This window comes from Conger conger, chromosome 16 (assembly GCF_963514075.1).
Source record: "Conger conger chromosome 16, fConCon1.1, whole genome shotgun sequence".
Taxonomy (NCBI): Eukaryota; Metazoa; Chordata; class Actinopteri; order Anguilliformes; family Congridae; genus Conger; species Conger conger.
Window position 1 is genome coordinate 15,415,681 of NC_083775.1, and position 18,226 is coordinate 15,433,906.

Below are 18,226 nucleotides of genomic sequence, written 5' to 3' on the forward strand. Positions count from 1 at the left end.
CAGTGGATGTGATGTGGCTTTTGCTTTCTGGAAAATAGAAAAGATAGGCTCACAATGTGGACGTAATGTGTACCGGCCAGGAGGTATAGGGGAGGGAGGGACAGAGAGAGAAGGAACAGAGAGAGAGAGAGAGAGAGAGAGAGAGAGAGAGAGAGAGAGAGCGCTTTGGAGGGGAGCCGAGGACTGCCCATGGTGGATGGGCGGAGCAGCAAGCATGCGCTGAGCTGGCAGCGTCGGGGCTAGTCCGCTGCGCGCTACGAGAGGGAGACACGGGCAGGCTCGGGTCCGGGTGCTGTCTGTGTTCAGACGGCCGCAGGGAGACCACCGCACCACTCACCGTCTCCTTTAGGGCGACGGCGAGCAGAGAAAAGAGAGAGACAGCGAGCGAAAACGAGAGGCCGGATAAACACCGCTGGAAAACAACTGGCCTGACTTGCATCTGGAAACGAAGCTAAGAAGGGGACCCCACTTCCGACATCTCCCCTCTCTATCGCTCAGCGCACCCTTTCTCACTCCCTCGAGGACGACCACCCAACTGAACCCCCCCCTCTCCTCACTTGACTAGCGTTGCCAATAAGCGATGCACCTTGAAACCGAGAATAAATCGTGATTTTGATACATTTAGCAACCAGACGTCAGAATAGTCTTGTCATTTCTGTCATTATCAAAACTACGGATAGTATTTGATCGTTTACATTTGAAACGGGTTTCTGAATGCGAGAAATAATATTTTTTCCCTGCTGGAAACAAACATCTTTTTTAATTCGTTATCTGTCTGAGGAGGAATCGTCGCTGCGATTCGTCTGAGTCTCCCTTGTGCATGCACTCTTGTTTCTTTTTAAGTTCTGTAGTAGAATTTATTTCGACAATGGTCAAACAGACTGCTCGAGACCTAATTTAAAACAACCTGTCCGTGTTTGCGACATTTCCCCCCTCTAACCTCGAAGGTTACGGACTTTTCAAAACACAGAAAAGGACCTAGTTTGCAGGGTGGTTTACCACAGAAGGAATTCGCACAGAGACTGAACGGAAAGTTTACCCCCAAGAAGGAAAAAAAAGTAGAGGACACCTCGGCCACATTCACGGTAAACCGGTCTCCGGGACTTCCATATCTTTCTCATGATCGTGTGCTGGGTTATGTGACACAGGGAGACAGCAGATTATTGTTATTTTTTGTGTGTAGGCTATGCTCGACTGTCGATTTAGTGTTATATATTTGTAAACGTATCGATCTTTGTCTTGATGCAGTTGGTGAAATGGTGCACTGTTTCTGAGTTTTAAGTGTAATGGACTGACCTAATTTTTCTAGTCCTCGGTGGTCCGCTCGGCGTCGGCCGAGTGCTAGACCGCTTCTCTCGCCGCTCTGACCCTGGTGTACGTGCACAGACGCGGTCTCTCGAATAAAGAGGCCGGGGGAATGTCATTCGTCGTATTCACACCGACTTGACTTATATTTCTGACTGTCACGCCAAAACACTTTTAAAAAGGACACCCTTATTTTAAAAATGGAATTTGCGGAATCGTTCATAAGCTAGGCCTGGTTCGGCGATGAGAGCCGTGTGGGAGGCTACCGGCGGCAGTTTTCTCGCTATATCGTTGAAGGTACAGTAAGGACAGGGGATCTGGAGAAAGTGAACGTGTTGTTCAATTTGCGCATTTTGGAATATTCTGCACAAAGAGCGTATTATTGTCGATCACGTGTGCCTCACGACGATGTGGCTGGGTGCGGATAATCTAACTTTATCGCAGGCGATACATGACTAATATGATATGCAATAACGTTTGATCGCTACGTTTATGGCAACCGATTAGATTATTGTAGGCCTAGAAAGAAATACTATGAGTAGAGAAAGAACGCCTATGGCTTCTAAAACAGCCCCCCCCTCCCCAAAAAAGTGGGGGAAAAAGTCAAATTATTTGATGAGAAACCCGAGTTGAAGTTGGGATTAAAAAAAGTATTTTCCTCCAATTAAGCAATTGCAGTCTCCAGGCGCTTAATTGTGGGCACAGAGGGGTTTGGGGGCATGAGACAGTGGATGGCCTCCTTGGCAGCTCCCCAGGGTCCCATTGTCAGCGAACAGCAGGGACGAGACCGCTCTCTCCCAAGAACCAAACGAGTCAAACAAAAAGGATGCGTAGTAGCCGCCCCCTCCAAAAAAACCCCGAAATATTTCAGTAAAAAAAAAAGTTGTTCAAAAGTAAAAAAAAAAAGTTCTACTTTCTATTGTGGTGTGTGCAGAGCGGTTAGTCATTGACCCAATATGAAGGCTCAAGGCTGACTGGAATGCAAACCTCCTATAGGGGGCTAGTAACCGGGGCAATGCCTGTGTGAAGCAGGCCAGGAGGACAGTGAGTCTGTGTTAATACAGTGTACTACCGCCCCCCCCCCCCCCCCAACTTCCCTGCTACCTACGCTCAGCAACTGTCATCTTCCGAGTATCAATATGCAGTGTTGCTTTCACTGCCCTGACGGCTGTCTGTGGGAAGCGGAGTCTGTTGAACGGAGGTGGGCGCTTATCGCCAACTCCGTTCGCATCGGTGCCGTTCCGATAAGTGCGTCTCTGGAGCAGTCAACAGCAGGGCGGAAAAGAATAACGATGTGGGTGATCTGGCCAGAATGCTCCGGTTCTACAGCACTCCCCTGTACCGGGGACAGGACGCTGTCCTGTGTGGGGAAAGAAGCCTTTTGCGTTCAGTTAATGTGGTGCCCCTGGTGTGTGTTGTCCTCCGACAATATCTGCACTCTTGCATGGAATGGGCTTGAGCAGTGTGGGGGCGAGACTACATTTTTGTGACATTCAACCTGTGAAATGTTTTCATTTTGCCATTTGGAGATGTGTGTGTGTGTGTGTGTGTTGATGCATCTTTTTTTCATATTTGGGGAGAATGTTGTTATTAAAAATATGGCATGCACAGCAGTTTAAGGTTCCAGGAAAAGTGGTTTCAAATGTGGGAGAGGGTGAAACATCCTAAGGGGACTGCACCGGTACCACCTCACTCACAGTCAGAGAAATGTCTGAGATGACGAGGGAGGAGGGTATCGCCCATCCACGCCCTGTTCCACCTGTGCCCTGAGCCAGCAACTGCCTTGGCTCCGAACCCTCGCCCTGGGGCCATCCCGCCATCGGGAGGGAGCCAGATGCATTGTGGGAGGAGAGCTTCCTGCTTACGCCCTCAAATGCAACAGACTGAGAGATGCAGAGCGATCTGCACACGGTGCCTTTTCGAAACATCGAGACGGGCAAATAAACACCTGTACCGGCACTCTCCAGCTCTGTGAACGGCAGTCAACGTAGGTCACGGAAAAGTGAAGGGCTGCAAGCGGATGGCACGAGAACAAGGCTTGAGGATCTTTGGTGGAGCCATCTTGTCCCGCCAATCGCCTGATCATTAGATCTCAACTGATCTAATGGCTTTCAGCTCTCCGCGGCCAAAAAGAAAAACGAAAAGCATCGCCTTCAGATCAGATGAGTCAAATGGCTCGACGACACGTGAGAGCATCAACCAATTTTAGGGGTTAGCAAAGCCTCCATCCTCAAATTAGCTTGCGCAGAGTGCCACAATTCATAGCTACTCAATTTCAATTCATTTCATTTTTGTGTCGCGCTCTTCACAGAACACTGTCACAGAAATGCTTCACAGAGTAACGGAATGGCAAACACCAGGCCCAACCCCCCCCCCCCCAAATAGCAAGCACATGAGTGTGTAAAAAAAAAAAAAACCTAGCGTACTGGACGCAGCATGAACTCACTGGGGTTTTTCGTGGCGGGGCGGTTAATCTGGAGAGAGGCTTGGGAGGAAGAATGAGGCTTCAAGCTGTGAGCCCGACTCCTGCGTCCAAATGACTCCCCTCAGGAAATGAGTCCGAGCGCAGGGTGAATCAGACCTGAGCTCGGCACCTGCCTGTGATATCCGCCAGAGATGATACGACTTTCACAGCGTCTCCAGGGACACTCACGGGGAGGTTCTCTCTCCAATAAAATGTGTGTGCAGCAGAAAAAGTGAATCATATTTCTCCAGGCTATGTACCTGCTGTTCCAGTCCCCTCTGGGCACACCGAACAAGCGTACTTTGTTTAAGATAACGACGTCTATCCGGGAACATGAATTCCTTTTTTTTTATTGCCGTGCTGGGCTGACTTCTATAGAGTGGAGTACTGAGAAAGGTTTGCATCCACCTCGTGGAATGTAAATTTTTCGCGTGTGACCGTAGCAGACAGCCTTCGGGCTAAAAGGAAGCTGTGGCCTGCTGTGTCCCGAAATGACCGCTGGCGTACTTCTTCTTTTTTTTTTTCCTCGCCCGTCATTCCTTCATTTTCCTCACAGAGGTTCTCGAATGGGATCGCGAGTCTTAAGTTGGGTCGCTTGATTGGATTTTCAAAGTGTCTGCAAATCTTATTAAGTTGAAACTGGGGGAGGCGCGGGAGGGGGGGAGGGGGGAGGGGGGAGGCGTTTGGAGGTTATTATACAGGTCTTGTGCTGAAGGAGAGATGAGGTGACGGTGGAGGAGAATGCGCCGCAGCCCCACAGACTACATCCAAGAAGAGAGAAGGTCTGGCTGCCTCTCCCCCTGCTCCAGACCTGGCCTTAGCATCGCTATGATGCAACGTCTCTGCAACATATAAACCAATAACCAGACAGAAAATATACACATTATTCATACTGGAGGGCTGGGCAGGGTTGTATTGCATGCTGTTGCGTGCTGCCTGAATTCTCGTGAAATCTTTGGTGTATGGTTGAATTTTATTTATTTATTCTTTTTTAAAGGCTAAATGTGTGGTTGAGGCGGGTTCCGCTGTAAGGAACGGTAAAGTGGATTATGTTCCCGGAAGGCTGTGCTCACCCACTGGTGCTGAGAGACGGAGGGATGGGGAGGGAGTGAGGGACCAGGAGAGTGAGAGAGAGAGAGAAAGAGAGGGGGAAGGGGAGGGAAGGAGATCCACAAATCTACTCTGGCTGGTCCTGTGAGGCTGTCGGTGGAATCAGTCGCATCGACCCCAATACTCTACTACAGAGTTTTATACAGCACTGGATGGCTAATGCTAGCGATCTATTTATTGAGAGATGATCGGTAGCTGGTAAGATTGCAACCGAGAAAGATATATCGCTAACTAGCGAAAGCAAATAATAATTATCAGTCTCATTGCTCAACCACAGGTAAATGTCATATTGTGCATTGCCGTTCTTCACTTCAACAGACAATCTGTCGCTGCACGGGATCACAATGAGGATGAGGAAACAACGGGAAGCTCTTGCCCCTCCCTCAGCCTAGTACACTTGAGCGACTCGTAAACCAAGGCGCTCATAGTGTGAACGCGGGGTAAAGGCTAACACGATGTCAGCAGACCCAGGCATCAGGCAGACACTGTCCTCTAGGTGACCACTGTTTGGCCCTGAATGAGGGAATGATGTGTTTGAATGCGGTCGGCGGTTAAGCGTAATTTGGAGTAATTTCAGTTTTTGTCTTGAGGGTTTTAGTATGTATTTTAAAGAAGAGTGCACAACCTCTCCCTACGGTTGTGTTTTCTTCAGTACTCGGATGGGGGAAGCAGAGAGGGTAACGGAGAGAGAAGGGATGATGGCTCAGGTGCCATGGTGGGGGGACTGAATTCCCACTCATTTGGGGAGGATTTGTACTGTATACGGCCTGAGGGTTGACTGTCCGGCAGAAAGCCTCACATCCTGCCATCTTGAGGGTTTTTACTTCTACTGCTTGCAATTTTATTCACAAAATCATGTGCACACGATAGGTCATCATAGGGACATTTCTGTGTTGTTGCTTTGCAATTTCTTGCAAATTTCTAGCTAAAATCTCTTGCGCAAGTCCCGTTAGCTAATGATGCAAGAGGACACAGAACAAAATCCTCGCAACATATGTATACACAGGTGACTCGGTGTCTTCAGATGTCCACAGGTGACAATAAGCCTAGCGCTGCCTCTGCTGTAGTTGCCAGGCAGGAAGCTGACCTGGAACTGCATTTCCCAGGAGGGCAGTGCTGCCAGTGTAATTGTCGGAGTTCACAAAGGCTTGGACTCCTGTTCAGAGTTGCTGAAGAAGAAAAAAAAGTTGAGGGACTTGGCAATTTAGAATTTATAAAGGGTAAATATACTTGAGCAGTCAAAAAGGTACATGGATTGCCGCAGGTCAGTTGGCCATTCTGTTGAAGAGACGTGGATTATTCAGCTTCAGCTGTAGTGAATGTCATCGATCAAACGGCAGTTGAATGTGAAAGTCGCAGGTTGATCAGAGATCAGAGGTGCGGGCTCCACGGAAACGAGGCCGAGCTGTGTGGCGGGAAGCAGCTGCCGTCTCTCTGGACTTTGTCACATTCCTCTCATAGTGGCTGCGCCAGACAAGCGCTCGCCTGTTCCCCGGGTCTCTCGGGCCCTCCGCGCAGCGGTGCGTTGCTCCCCTCTCGTCCCACGAGCGTTAAATGGGACCGGGGTCCGGCCAGTTTCCAGGGCGTCCCATCGGCGAAACAAGAAGGGCATTGTTGTGCCCGACGCGCGAGGGCGCGCGGTGTCCCGCTCGAAATACCGCCGTGTCAGGAACAGGCCCTGCCGGAGGACCGCAGAGGCACAGCAGAGTCCCTGGGAACTCGTCGATCGCCTCCGGAGTCCCGCAGGTGCTCCCTGACCGGGCCGTCTAGCTTGGAACAACCTCCGTCGGTCACTCAGCTGTGGACCGTGGCAAAGGTCAGGTTCAGTTTTGTTCAGTTTCAGTTCCACGACCTCACCACAGGTGGTAAGGCCAATATCCTCCTCCAAGGAAGTGTAACCAATCAGCCTGCTCTACAGGGCGTGATGAGAGTCATATGTCCTCCCTTGCGCCTTCTGATTGGCTGGCCTCATTGGCTATGTGTCAGTGTTGGGAGAGAGGGAAGGCTAAACTTGAGCTCTGTTAATCACTTCAGCTACGACTAGTGCAGGGAACACACCAAGCCTGCGGATGCATGATAGTCATCTGACAACGGTCAGTAACGGTCAATAACTGTCAATAACGGTCAGTGACTAATGGTCTCATCGTGGTAAATAACTAGCATGCATGTGTAGACCCACTGGTTAGTTGCGGTACACAATAAGTAACGATATGTATATAGGCAGAAAACAACCAAACTGATACTCCAACTCCATGCCAGTGAATATTTGGCCCAATTCAAGTGCAAGGTACCAGCCTTTTGTAGCTGCGCCCCTACGTCAAAACTGTACAGCACACTGATTGGCTCGAAGTGCCGACTGAAAGGCTCCCAGTTCATTATTTAAAACGGGACTTCTGCGAGAGTCGGCCACGCCCCGATGGCGCACTCACGCCGGGCCGACTGCAGCAGCGGTTACGGAGCGTGTCCCCAGCTCAAGACTAACCGGAAGGCCGGAGAGACCGGCCGGAGAGAGCGCTCGTTCCCCCCCGCGTCTCTCCACACAGTTGGGCCTCAATCGTCCACAGCAATGCCCCGATGGTGCGACAGGCTTTCTGCAAAGTAGCTTAAAGGCGCCGCCGGGGGGGAAGGCATGGGAAGGTCGGTTTTTTTTGGGGGGGGGGGGGGGTTAGCGCTGAGAGTCTCGGGGAGCCGCAGACTCGGGTTCAGCGGAGGCAGGCGGGCGGGCGGGGGGGAGGTGGAGGGCTGGGGCGGGACGCCCGGCTGTGGTGCTGGCATGGAAACGGACGGAAGGGGGCCGCTGGAAAGCCGGGCTCCCTGGCGGTGGCTCAGGCCGTGCATTTTTCTGCAGTTATTCTGTAACCGCTAATGACAGCGCTGAGCTGAGCGGCCCGGCCAGCTTCCTCCTTCCCCCAGCCTGCCTCACTCACGCCGTCCCCGCCGCTCCAACCGCCCCCCCCCCCCCTCCCCAACCCCAACCAACCTCTCCTGCCCCTGCGTCACATTTCTGAGGAACACGCCCCCCCCCCCCCCCCTCGCCCCATACGTCTCTGTCTTCCCTCTGCCATACGTTCCATTGTGCCGTGTCTCTGTGGGTGCATTTCCAAAATAAACACAGACGGAATTCCGTGCCTCCCTCCCTCTTTCTCTTTCTCCCTCTCTCGACTTCAATCTCACTCCCTCCCTCCCTCCCTCCTTCCCGTTCCTCTCTCACTCTCTCTCTCCACCCTGCGTTCTGGGACCGAGTGGTTCTCTGAGCTTAGAGGCCTTCAAACAAACTTCCCTACCACAGCTGCTTGGAGGGAGAATTCTAAAGGTAAAAAAAATGGGTTGCAGGGGCACTGGAGGAAAGCAAGGAAGAGTGAAAGTGTGTGAGAGAGAGAGAGAGAGAGAGAGAGAGAGAGGGAGGGAGAGACAGAGAGAGAGAGAGATATTGAGGGGGCCCCCTGAAAGGAAAATAAGCAGTATAAATGCTCTTGGGACACTAGGCAGGAGGGGGGCCACATTAAAACAATGAAGGCAGATGTCTGTAGAATCCGGCTTGTGTTCACGTTGCTTGCTGGTACAGGTGGCCGCAGTGGAAGTCAATGTCAGTGCTGCTCTCATCACTCTTCTGCAAGCCTTTCTCTGTGTCCCTGTGCAGCATAAAGTGTCCATCTCTTTGACTGTAGCACAGTCTGTGTGTAAGTGCTGTCTCTGGCTGTAGCTCAGTCTGTGTGTAAGTGCTGTCTCTGACTGTAGCACAGAGTCTGTGTGTAAGTGCAGTCCATGGAGCACAGAGTCTGTAAGTGCTGTCTCTTACTACAGCACAGTCTGTGTGTAAGTTCTGTCTCTTACTATAGCACAGGATCTGTGTGTAAGTGCTGTCTATGGAGCACAGAGTCTGTAAGTGCTGTCTCTTACTATAGCACAGTCTGTGTGTAAGTTCTGTCTCTTACTATAGCACAGGATCTGTGTGTAAGTGCTGTCTATGGAGCACAGAGTCTGTAAGTGCTGTCTCTTACTATAGCACAGTCTGTGTGTAAGTGCTGTCTATGGAGCAGAGTCTGTAAGTGCTGTCTCTTACTATAGCACAGTCTGTGTGTAAGTGCTGTCTTTGACTGTAACACAGGGTCTGTGTGTAAGTGCTGTCTATGGAGCAGAGTCTGTAAGTGCTGCCTCTTACTATAGCACAGTCTGTGTGTAAGCGCTGTCTTTGACTGTAACACAGGATCAGTGTGTAAGTGCTGTCTATGGAGCAGAGTCTGTAAGTGCTGTCTCCGGTGTGACCATGTAGGACAGATCCTGTAAGTTTTGTCTCAGTCCTTATTGTCTGTGCCACAGCTGACAGAGGATCAGGGGTGTTGTGGGATCTCACTCTTTCCCTCCCTTTCCCTGTCTTTCTTTCTCTCTTTCTCTTGCTTTCTTTCTTTCCATCCCTTTCCCCCTGGTTCTCTTTCCCTCTCTCTCTCTCTTTCCATCTCCAGCAGTCTCTGTGACTGAAAGGTCTGTTGGCAGGGTGGCGGTTAAACCCAAAGCCACAGCTGTTTTGTATTATTATTTACTTGTTTGGCCTACGCCCTGCATTCTCTCCGGCCGGCACGACGGAGAATTCGAAATGTAATCGGCAAATATGCACTCCAGTATGAATGCGTGGTTTTCACGCTGGAGGGGTTTACGGGAAAAAAGATAAAAAGGAGAGCAGAAGGGAGAGAGGGAATGAGGGAGAGAAAAAAAGAAGGGAGGGAGGGAGGGAGGGAAGGGTTGAGGCCCTCAGGAACAGTCTGCTCTGCAAGTCTGGGCTTGGGTTCAGTTCTCTGTCAGGGCGTATCTGTTCCTGTCTGTGAGGGTTCAACGCTTTCTCTCTTTCACTCTCCCTCTCTCTTTCCCCATCTCTCACTCTTTCACTCCCTCTCTCTTTCTACCTCTGCCTCTTTCTCTACCTTTTTCTCCCTCTTCCTCTCACTTTCTTTCACTCTATCCCTCTCCTTCTCTCTTGCTTTTGCCCTCCCTCTCTCTCTACCTCTCTCACCTCTCCTCCCTCTCTCTCCCTCTCTTTTTCTCCCTCTCTTTCCCTCTTTCTCCCTCTCTCACCTCTCCTCCCTCCCTCTCACCTCTTCTCTCTCTCTCTCTCTCTCTCCCCTCTCCTCCCTCTTTCTCTCCCTCTCTCCCTCCCTCTTTCTCCCTCTCCCCCTCTCCCTCCCCATTGGCACGATTCACAGATCTGCTTCCGCTGCCAAAGCTTACAAACGTTCCAAAAAGTCAACAAGTACACTGACAATAACAACGATGGTGTTCTCCCACCGCACGGCGGTGAACGGGAAGAAAGCAAAAGAAAAATAAATAAGAAACGCGATTCTATGAGAAGCGAAATAAAGAAAATAAATAAAAACATGTCCTCTCGGGAAGGTAGCAATTATAAGTGGGGAATAGATGGGTCCTGGAAGTGAAGTGTTGACATGGCAGGGGCTTGCAGGGCCTTAAGAGCAGCCTTTAACTGCAGCACTGTCAGAGTAAATGGATTCTGAAATCCTAAAGACCCCTATTATACAACCCTTCCCCCAAAGTCGGGCTCCAGACATCGTTTCTGCAGGGCTCGGTCATTCGGAGTGAGGTGAGGTGCCGCACATGATTGTCGTCTCCAGAGAACTGAACTGTAATTTGAGTCGTTAATGCCACCATTACCCAGTTAGCTGACCTCTGTCAGGTCCCAGCTTATTGGAGTAAAAAAGTCGACGTTTCCCCACATATTGGAAGTCCAGTTTGGAAGTCCCGGTCATAGCCGTGGCCCCGTCCGGTCCGGTCCGGTCCGGTCCCCGCAAGCCCACAGATTTGGGAAGGGCGTTCACCCCGGAAGGTCACGGCCTGGCGTGGTTAGCCGGCTGCCCTGTGGCTGACCGTCTGAGGGAAACCAGGTCCTGAGCTGGTGCAAGCAGAGCCTGTCGACCTGACCTGACGTCAGAGAGCAGGGATGAGCTGGAGGAGGAGGGAGGGTGGGGGGTTTGGGCTGGTTAAACGTCATCCGCAGAACTCCCGGCCTGTTGTATTCAAATCACTGCGCTTTCTGACCTTTCCAGTGCCCAAAGACTTCTGGGTAACGGACATCTACTCTGCCTGGCATGGCCCCGCAGCCACTACACATAAAAGACACCAGCAGCAAAATCCAGGGAATTAATTCAAATGAATGACACCAAGATACTGCACTCAGATTCCAGGGGTTAGGGCCCTGCCATCAAACCCTGAATCAAAAGCATTTCACCTGAGCTATGCAGGATACAACCAACTGCGTCAATGTGTTGGTGTCAAACAGTGTGGGACACAGTATGTCAGTTACACAGGATAAGGACTGATTTATACTTCATGGCACAACCCATTCCTTGTGTCGTTTGAGAAAAAATGCCGTATTTTCAAAGAAGTGTCGGGCACCTCTAGTTTCGCTTTGTCCCAGACGTCACAGTTTGTCACGCAATGTTGATTGGACAGCCCGATGGAACACTGAAATTCATCGTCATGGATATACCGAGCCAGGCATCACCATGTCGGTCGGTGGTTCGATCCCCGGTGTAGCCACAATAAGATCCGCACAGCCGTTGGGCCCTTGAGCAAGGCCCTTTACTCCAGGGGAGTATTATCTCCTGCTTAGTCTAATCAACTGTAAGTCGCTTTGGATAAAAGCGTCAGCCAAACGACATGTAATGTAACGTAAGGTCTTCACAAATACGAACTTCGACAGTTTGGCGTCGTTACCATAGAGACAGCAGGACCTTCCCCGCAGGCCGTCGCTGTCGTATGAACGCCAAAGTTGCGCGACGCGGCTGGAAATGGTGTGACGGCGTAGGAGCCAGGCTGAGGATAACTGCGGTGATTATGAGGCAGTAATACGGTAATGCTGGCGGTTGGGATGTGGCGGTGGGTCCCCTGGCTGAGGCTGGGATGAGCTGTGGAGTCAGAGGGGCTCATTTTCTCCCCGCAGTGCCAGGGTAATCTGCTTCCATCAATTTAGGAAAATTGAGCATTATTACTTTAATTGTCCTTGAACATGGCCCTCTAACATCTGAATAAGTGCACGCACGCACACACACACACACACACAGGCTTGCAGACTCACACAGGCACAGACTCAAACAGACACACGCACACACACAGAGGCAGACTTAAACACACAGAGACTCACTCTCTCACATGCACACACACACACACGCAGGCTCGCACACAAAGTCACACACACACACACACACCAACAGACACACAGACATGCAGACTCACACGCACACACACACACACACACCCACACAGACACACACACAGACTCACACAGACACACACACACAGACTCACACAGACACACACACAGACACACACACACAGACTCACACAGACATGCAGACTCACACACACTCACACACACACACACAGACACACACACACAGACACACACACACACCGACCCCAAGCTCACACTCTTGCACAAGCCTTTTATACGGAAGGAAAAGCACCTCTACATCTTCCCTGTCTGCCATCTAGCAGTGAGCACATGAGGGGGAAGTGCATTAGCAGTCATGCTGTTCTCTCCCCGGTCTCTCTCAAACTCACCTTTATTGCGCTTTATTTATGGGTGTGAGCACGCGGCGGTGCTGGTTTATAAACTGTGAACAGAGACAGAACGGCAGCCCGGTCATTTTCATCTGCAGATATCCGTGCGGAGGACAGGGGTGGCAGGAGCTTATTCCTCGCTCGTTTCTATCCGCAGCGGTCCTCAGGATGTCAGTGTTTTTGGCACAGCTCTGCTCCTGTCCCCTCTCCAGATAACTGGCTGTGTTCCAGTGCGGGATGGCTCCGGTGCGGGATGGCTCCGCAGGCTTCAGAGTTTGAGGGTTTAACCCACGACTTGGAAATGTCGCCGGGGGGGGGGGGGGGTCGAGACCATGGGGGACCAATCACGTGCCACGGAGGACCGAGAGGAAGCAGGCTTTCAGTTCAACCAATCACTGCGCCGGCTGATTTCACCAATGAACACACCTTCAACCGGAGAGGAGGGAGCTAATTAGTGAAAGGAAGTGAAATGAGCTGATGTAGCGATTGGTTGGAACGAGCCTGCTTACCCTCGGCCCGCCATGGCACGGCTGGGGCACGGCTGGACTTTCGAACAGCTTCTGCGCTGAGGAAGAGGCGTCCGCGTTCGCCCGTGCCCTCCTCCCCGTCGACAGCTCGGCCGTGCGCTCTCCTACTCGCCTGATTTCGGATGCGATGATTGGGTTTGCTCTGTCCTGTGAGCATGCCCGTCCGGGAGGGCAGGGACCTGTAATCTGTGCTCCGCATGCTGCTTCCTGCCCCGCTCACGCCCCCCGGCTGACCCGCGCAGGGGCAGAGTAGCGCAGGAGCAGATTAGCGCAGGGGCAGAGTAGCACAGGGGCAGAGTAGCACAGGGGCAGAGTACAGAGTAGCGCAGGGGCAGATTAGCGCAGGGGCAGAGTAGCGCAGGGGCAAAGTAGCGCAGGGGCAGATTAGCGCAGGGGCAGAGTAGCGCAGGGGCAGAGTACAGAGTAGCGCAGGGGCAGATTAGCGCAGGGGCAGAGTAGCGCCAGGGCAGAGTAGCGCAGGGGTAGATTAGCGCAGGGGCAGAGTAGCGCAGGGGCAGATTAGCGCAGGGGCAGATTAGCGTAGAGGCAGATTAGCGCAGGGGCAGGGGAAAGGGGCCTGTCGACACGCCGGTGACACTGAACAGGAGAGGGATTGGCAGAAAGCCCTGGATGTAAGGGTCCTCTGGTTTCCTGTGGTGTAACTCCGACCTGCACGCTGTTGTAGGAGTTTGCTTCAGTAGAAAACTTGCGATCAAGCATCACTCACGCGCCATGAGGTTGGACTATCGCGCTGACCGTTACCCTTCCTCCCCGTGCGATTCTCTGGAGGGCTGCTGGCACGGTCAGGAGCAGCTCCTCCGAAACCCTTTTTACAGGACTAGCTATCCCAGCGAACCCACTCCTCGTAATTGTCTGGTTTCTAAGCTGTCCTTTCGGTGCCAGATGGTTGACAGATTTGCTGTGCGATTTTGTGTACGTCCCAGTAGGTGATGTAATTACATTTGTGTGCGTTATAATTTGATTGACTTTAATTACGTGTGTGTGTCTGTGTGCGTGTACAGTGTGTGTGTGTGTGTGATTGTGCGTGTGTGCACAGTGTGTGATTGTGCGTGTGCGTGTACAGTGTGTGGTTGTGTGTGTACAGCGTGTGATTGTGTGTGATTGTGCACCTATGTGTACAGTGTGTGTGTGATTGTGCATGTACAGTGTGTGATTGTGCGTGTATGTGTGCACAGTGTGATTGTGCGTGTGCGTGTAGTGTGTGATTGTGTGTGTGTGTGTGATTGTGCGTGTGTGTGTGCACAGTGTGATTGTGCGTGTACAGTGTGTGGTTGTGTGTGTACAGCATGTGATTGTGTGTGTGTCTGTGTGCGTGTACAGTGTGTGATTGTGTGTGTGTGTGTCTGTGTCTGTGTGATTGTGCGTGTGTGTGTACAGCGTGTGATTGTGCACGTATGTGTACAGTGTGTGTGTGTGTGATTGTGCATGTAGAGTGTGTGATTATGCGTGTGTGTACTCTGTTAGAGTAGATTGGTGCAGTCTGCTGAGGATAACTCTTGTCTTGGCACCACAGGGCCTTGTGGTGTGGGCCTTTATGTCTGTTGGAATAGTTTCCCACATTTTTACGAGCGAGTAATATTGCTGTATTTTGCCCTGCACATTTAAGTTAGCCTTTTTGGTTTGCTCTAGTGCGGTGATTTATGTTTAATAGTTTTACAGAAACTGTGTACGCTCGGTTTTCATGACCCATTTCTCAATTTTTTATCAAGTGGACCCCCCAGTTCGGGATATTGTGCAATTGGGTTTTCATGGCTGATGCAAATGCTTAAGCCCTACTTCATGGGGTTAGGTTGGGTTGGGCAGTGTCTGTGGCAGAGAAGGCATTCTTCCGTCCCTCGATTTCTCTCTCCCTCCTCCTCAGTCTTTCTCTTCAGCTCTCTCTCCCAGTCTTCCTCTGCTTTGTCCTCTTTCCTCTGTTTTCTCTCTCTTTCTCTCTCTCACACGTGATGAACAGATGATGCAAGGGATCCATAAGGCAGCTGTATGTGACAGCTTCCACATTTCAAGGCTGAAAACAGTCTCTCCCCTCAGATTGATTTAGTAATGCAACAGGGATGTACAGCCTTTGTCTCTCCATTCCTCTCCTCCTCACCCTCTATCTGTCCATTTCTCTCTCCCACCCTCTCTTTCTCTCTCCCTCCGTCTCTCCCTCTCTCCCTCCGTCTCTGTTTCTCTCTTTCTCTCTGGCTGGAGAGAGTCGGAAGATGAAAGCATTTCAGTGCTTGGGAGGAGTCCGTCTCAAATGAACACAGACACGGAGAGAGTGACAGAGAGAGAGAGAGAGGGCCAGAGAGAAGGAGAGAAAAGGAGGGAGGGGAGGGCCAGAGTGAAGGAGAGAGGGAGGGAGGAGGAGAGGAAGAGAAAAGGGCTGCAGTGTTGACCTTGTCTGGCTGCCAGGCACTGGGGGGGAGGGGGGGATGGCTGGAGATGGCAGGGTGGGGGGGGGGACACGCAGCGTAGAGAGAACAGGAGAGAGAGAGAGAGAGAGAGGGAGAGAGAGAGGGGGGACAGAGAGAGAGGGAGAGAGGGAGAGAGAGAGAGAGGGAGAGAGGGAGAGAGAGAGGGACAGAGAGAGGGGGAGAGAGAGAGAGGGGGGCAGAGAGAGAGGGACAGAGAGAGGGAGAGAGAGAGAGAGGGGGGGACAGAGAGAGGGACAGAGAGAGAGAGAGGGAGAGAGAGGGAGAGAGAGGGGTGGTTCTCGTACCCGTTTGTGAAAAACAGCGGCTCCTTTAATTCCCTGAGCTGATTCTGTCACACGACGCCCCCCCCCCCTCACCCAGCTCGGCTTGTTTGCTAATTACTCTGCGCGGTTTTTTTACATTTCCCCCGACTTCCTGTTTCATCTCATTCTGTGAAAGACGTTTTCTCTGTTCCCGTCCGTGCCAGGCCTGAGTGCGTTACCGTTTTAGGACCGGACCTCCGCCCCGCGCTGCCCACCCCCCTCACACACCCCCCACCCCCCTCTTTCTGGGCTGGGATTCAGTTCTCTGGCTGAGATCTCTGAGGAACATCTGGCCTGATGTGGCCTCGGCAGAGCTCCCACAATGCAGTGCGGCCGGTACGCAGGTGTCGCGCCTCCGCTGGCGGGGCTGAGAGGGAAGTGGAGGGGGACGAGCGGGAATTTCTGTGCAGGAAAAAAAAGAAGAAGCTAGAACTGGACACGATGCCAGTTTCCCTTTTTGGTCTCTTCTGGCCACCATAAGCCCCACTCCAGCAAGGATCACCGCCTCGCGCTATATCCATGGGGCTGTAATCCCCTGCATGTGCGTGTGTGACTGTGTGCGTGTGTGTGAGCGTGTGTATGCGTGTACAGTATGTGTGTGCGTGAGTGACTGTATGCTTGTGTGTATGTGTGTTTGTGCATGCATGTACAGTATGTGTGTGTGTGTGTATGCTTGTGTGTATGTGTGTTCGTGTCTGCATGCATGTACAGTATGTGTGTGCGTGAGTGAGTGTATGCTTGTGTGTATGTGTGTTCGTGCATGCGTGTACAGTATGTGTGTGTGTGTGTGTGCGTGTATGCTTGTATGTATATGTGTGTTTGTGTCTGCATGCGTGTACAGTATGTTTGTGCGTGTGTGCGTTCGCACACCTGCTCGGCATTTTCCAGACGTCCATGACTGGCACCTACAAACACATTCCCTGCGCCCACACAAAGCCACTATCAACCACCCCCTGGGCGTAATGCAAACGCAGGTCGCTGAGTTATCCGATCGGTTTCCTTATTCGCCGTCTCTTCCGCGTTCTGCCTGGCCCCCAGTGTGCACGGAGGGCCGGGTGCACATATTTACGGTGTCACGCGTATTGACACAGGCACTGAGCGTGTTATCCGTGTGCTTCCAGAAAGGAAACGTGTGACACCGGAGTTCCACTCAGTCGCAGACGTATGGGCCCCCTGAGAACGCGCTAACGCGCTTTAGCGCTGACATGTTTACCCACGCCGCGTATACAGCGCTGTCCGTAACTATTTGGACAGTGACGCATTTCTTTTTTTTTTGGTTGGTCGCTCTTTACTCCGGCAAACAAACAGTTGAAATAAAATGATCACTATGTGGGTAAAGTACATTAATTCTGCATAAATGTGAGGGGTTTTTACATCCATATTGGGTGAATCAATAGAGCCCCCCTCCCCATTTTAGGGGACCAAAATTAATTGGACAAATGGTACAGGTTGACCTTTCATCTCATCTGTCCATAACACTTTGTTCCAGAACTCTACAGGTTTTTTAATGTACGGCTTTTGCAAACTGTAACCACCTGGCCAATATATACTGGAGGCCTGCCAGGGGCTTGCATCTTTTATTGGCATTTGGCAGACGCTCTTATCCAGAGCGACGTACAGTTGATTAGACTAAGCAGGAGGACAATCCTCCCCTGGAGCAATGCAGGGTTAAGGGCCTTGCGCAAGGGCCCAAAGGCTGTGCGGATCTTATCGTGGCTACACCGGGATTAGAACAACCGACCTTGCGTGTCCCAGTCATTTACCTTAACCACTACGCTACAGGCCGCCCATATTGTGGTGAACCCTCTGAGGATACGCTGGTGTCGCCTTCTCTTGATATGTCTTTGATGTCTTTGACACATCTACGCCTACATCCTAGAGACCGTTCTTGATCTGTTGAACGGTTACAAACGGCCGCTATCCTTAAGATTCCTCTGTCATCCACTACACTGGTCTTCTGTGGTCTACCAGGTCCTTTGCCATTGCTGAGCTCACTTGTGCGTCCTTGCGTCTTAATATACCAACAGCACATTTTTTTCAGATTTTTCAGCAGGTCTGCTTTACTGGCGCGGCTTGTTTGCTGGAGTACAGAGCGAAAAGGACAAGAAATAGTCACTTAAAATGGAGGGCGAACGCTTACGGCCGATGGCTGGAAGCAGCGGGGAGTCATTTCCTGGTGCAGATGGGCTCGGTGCGGCAGGTGGGCAGTGGGCTGAGCGCAGCTTTGACGCGTCGCCCGTTGGCCGCCTTCAACCGGCCGGGCCTGACTCACGTCCGACCTGATTCACGCTGGAGCGAGTGTGGAGCGTGGGGGGCCACTGAAAACCCGCCAGCTCAATTCTTCCACGTCCCCCCCCCCCCCCCCCCCCCCCCCTCCCTCAAAGAGGAAACGCACAACAGTGCTGGAAAAGAGCGCGCGTAGGAGGCTGTAACGGGACTTTCTGTAAGAGCCGTCCCAGTGCTCCACGCCTCTCCCAGTCCTCTACCCGCTGTCCCAGCAACAGCCGC

General features: G+C 51.9%; 1 protein-coding gene across 1 annotated transcript in view; it reads left to right on the plus strand.

Moving 5' to 3' along the window:
• The first annotated feature begins 258 nt into the window (after positions 1–258).
• The window catches only part of glis2b (GLIS family zinc finger 2b), a 46,121-nt gene continuing 28,153 nt past the window's right edge, over positions 259–18,226 (plus strand). The window contains exon 1 of the mRNA XM_061224942.1: positions 259–1,085. The gene's annotated coding sequence lies outside the window, so the exon portion shown is untranslated. The remainder of the gene's footprint in view (positions 1,086–18,226) is intronic.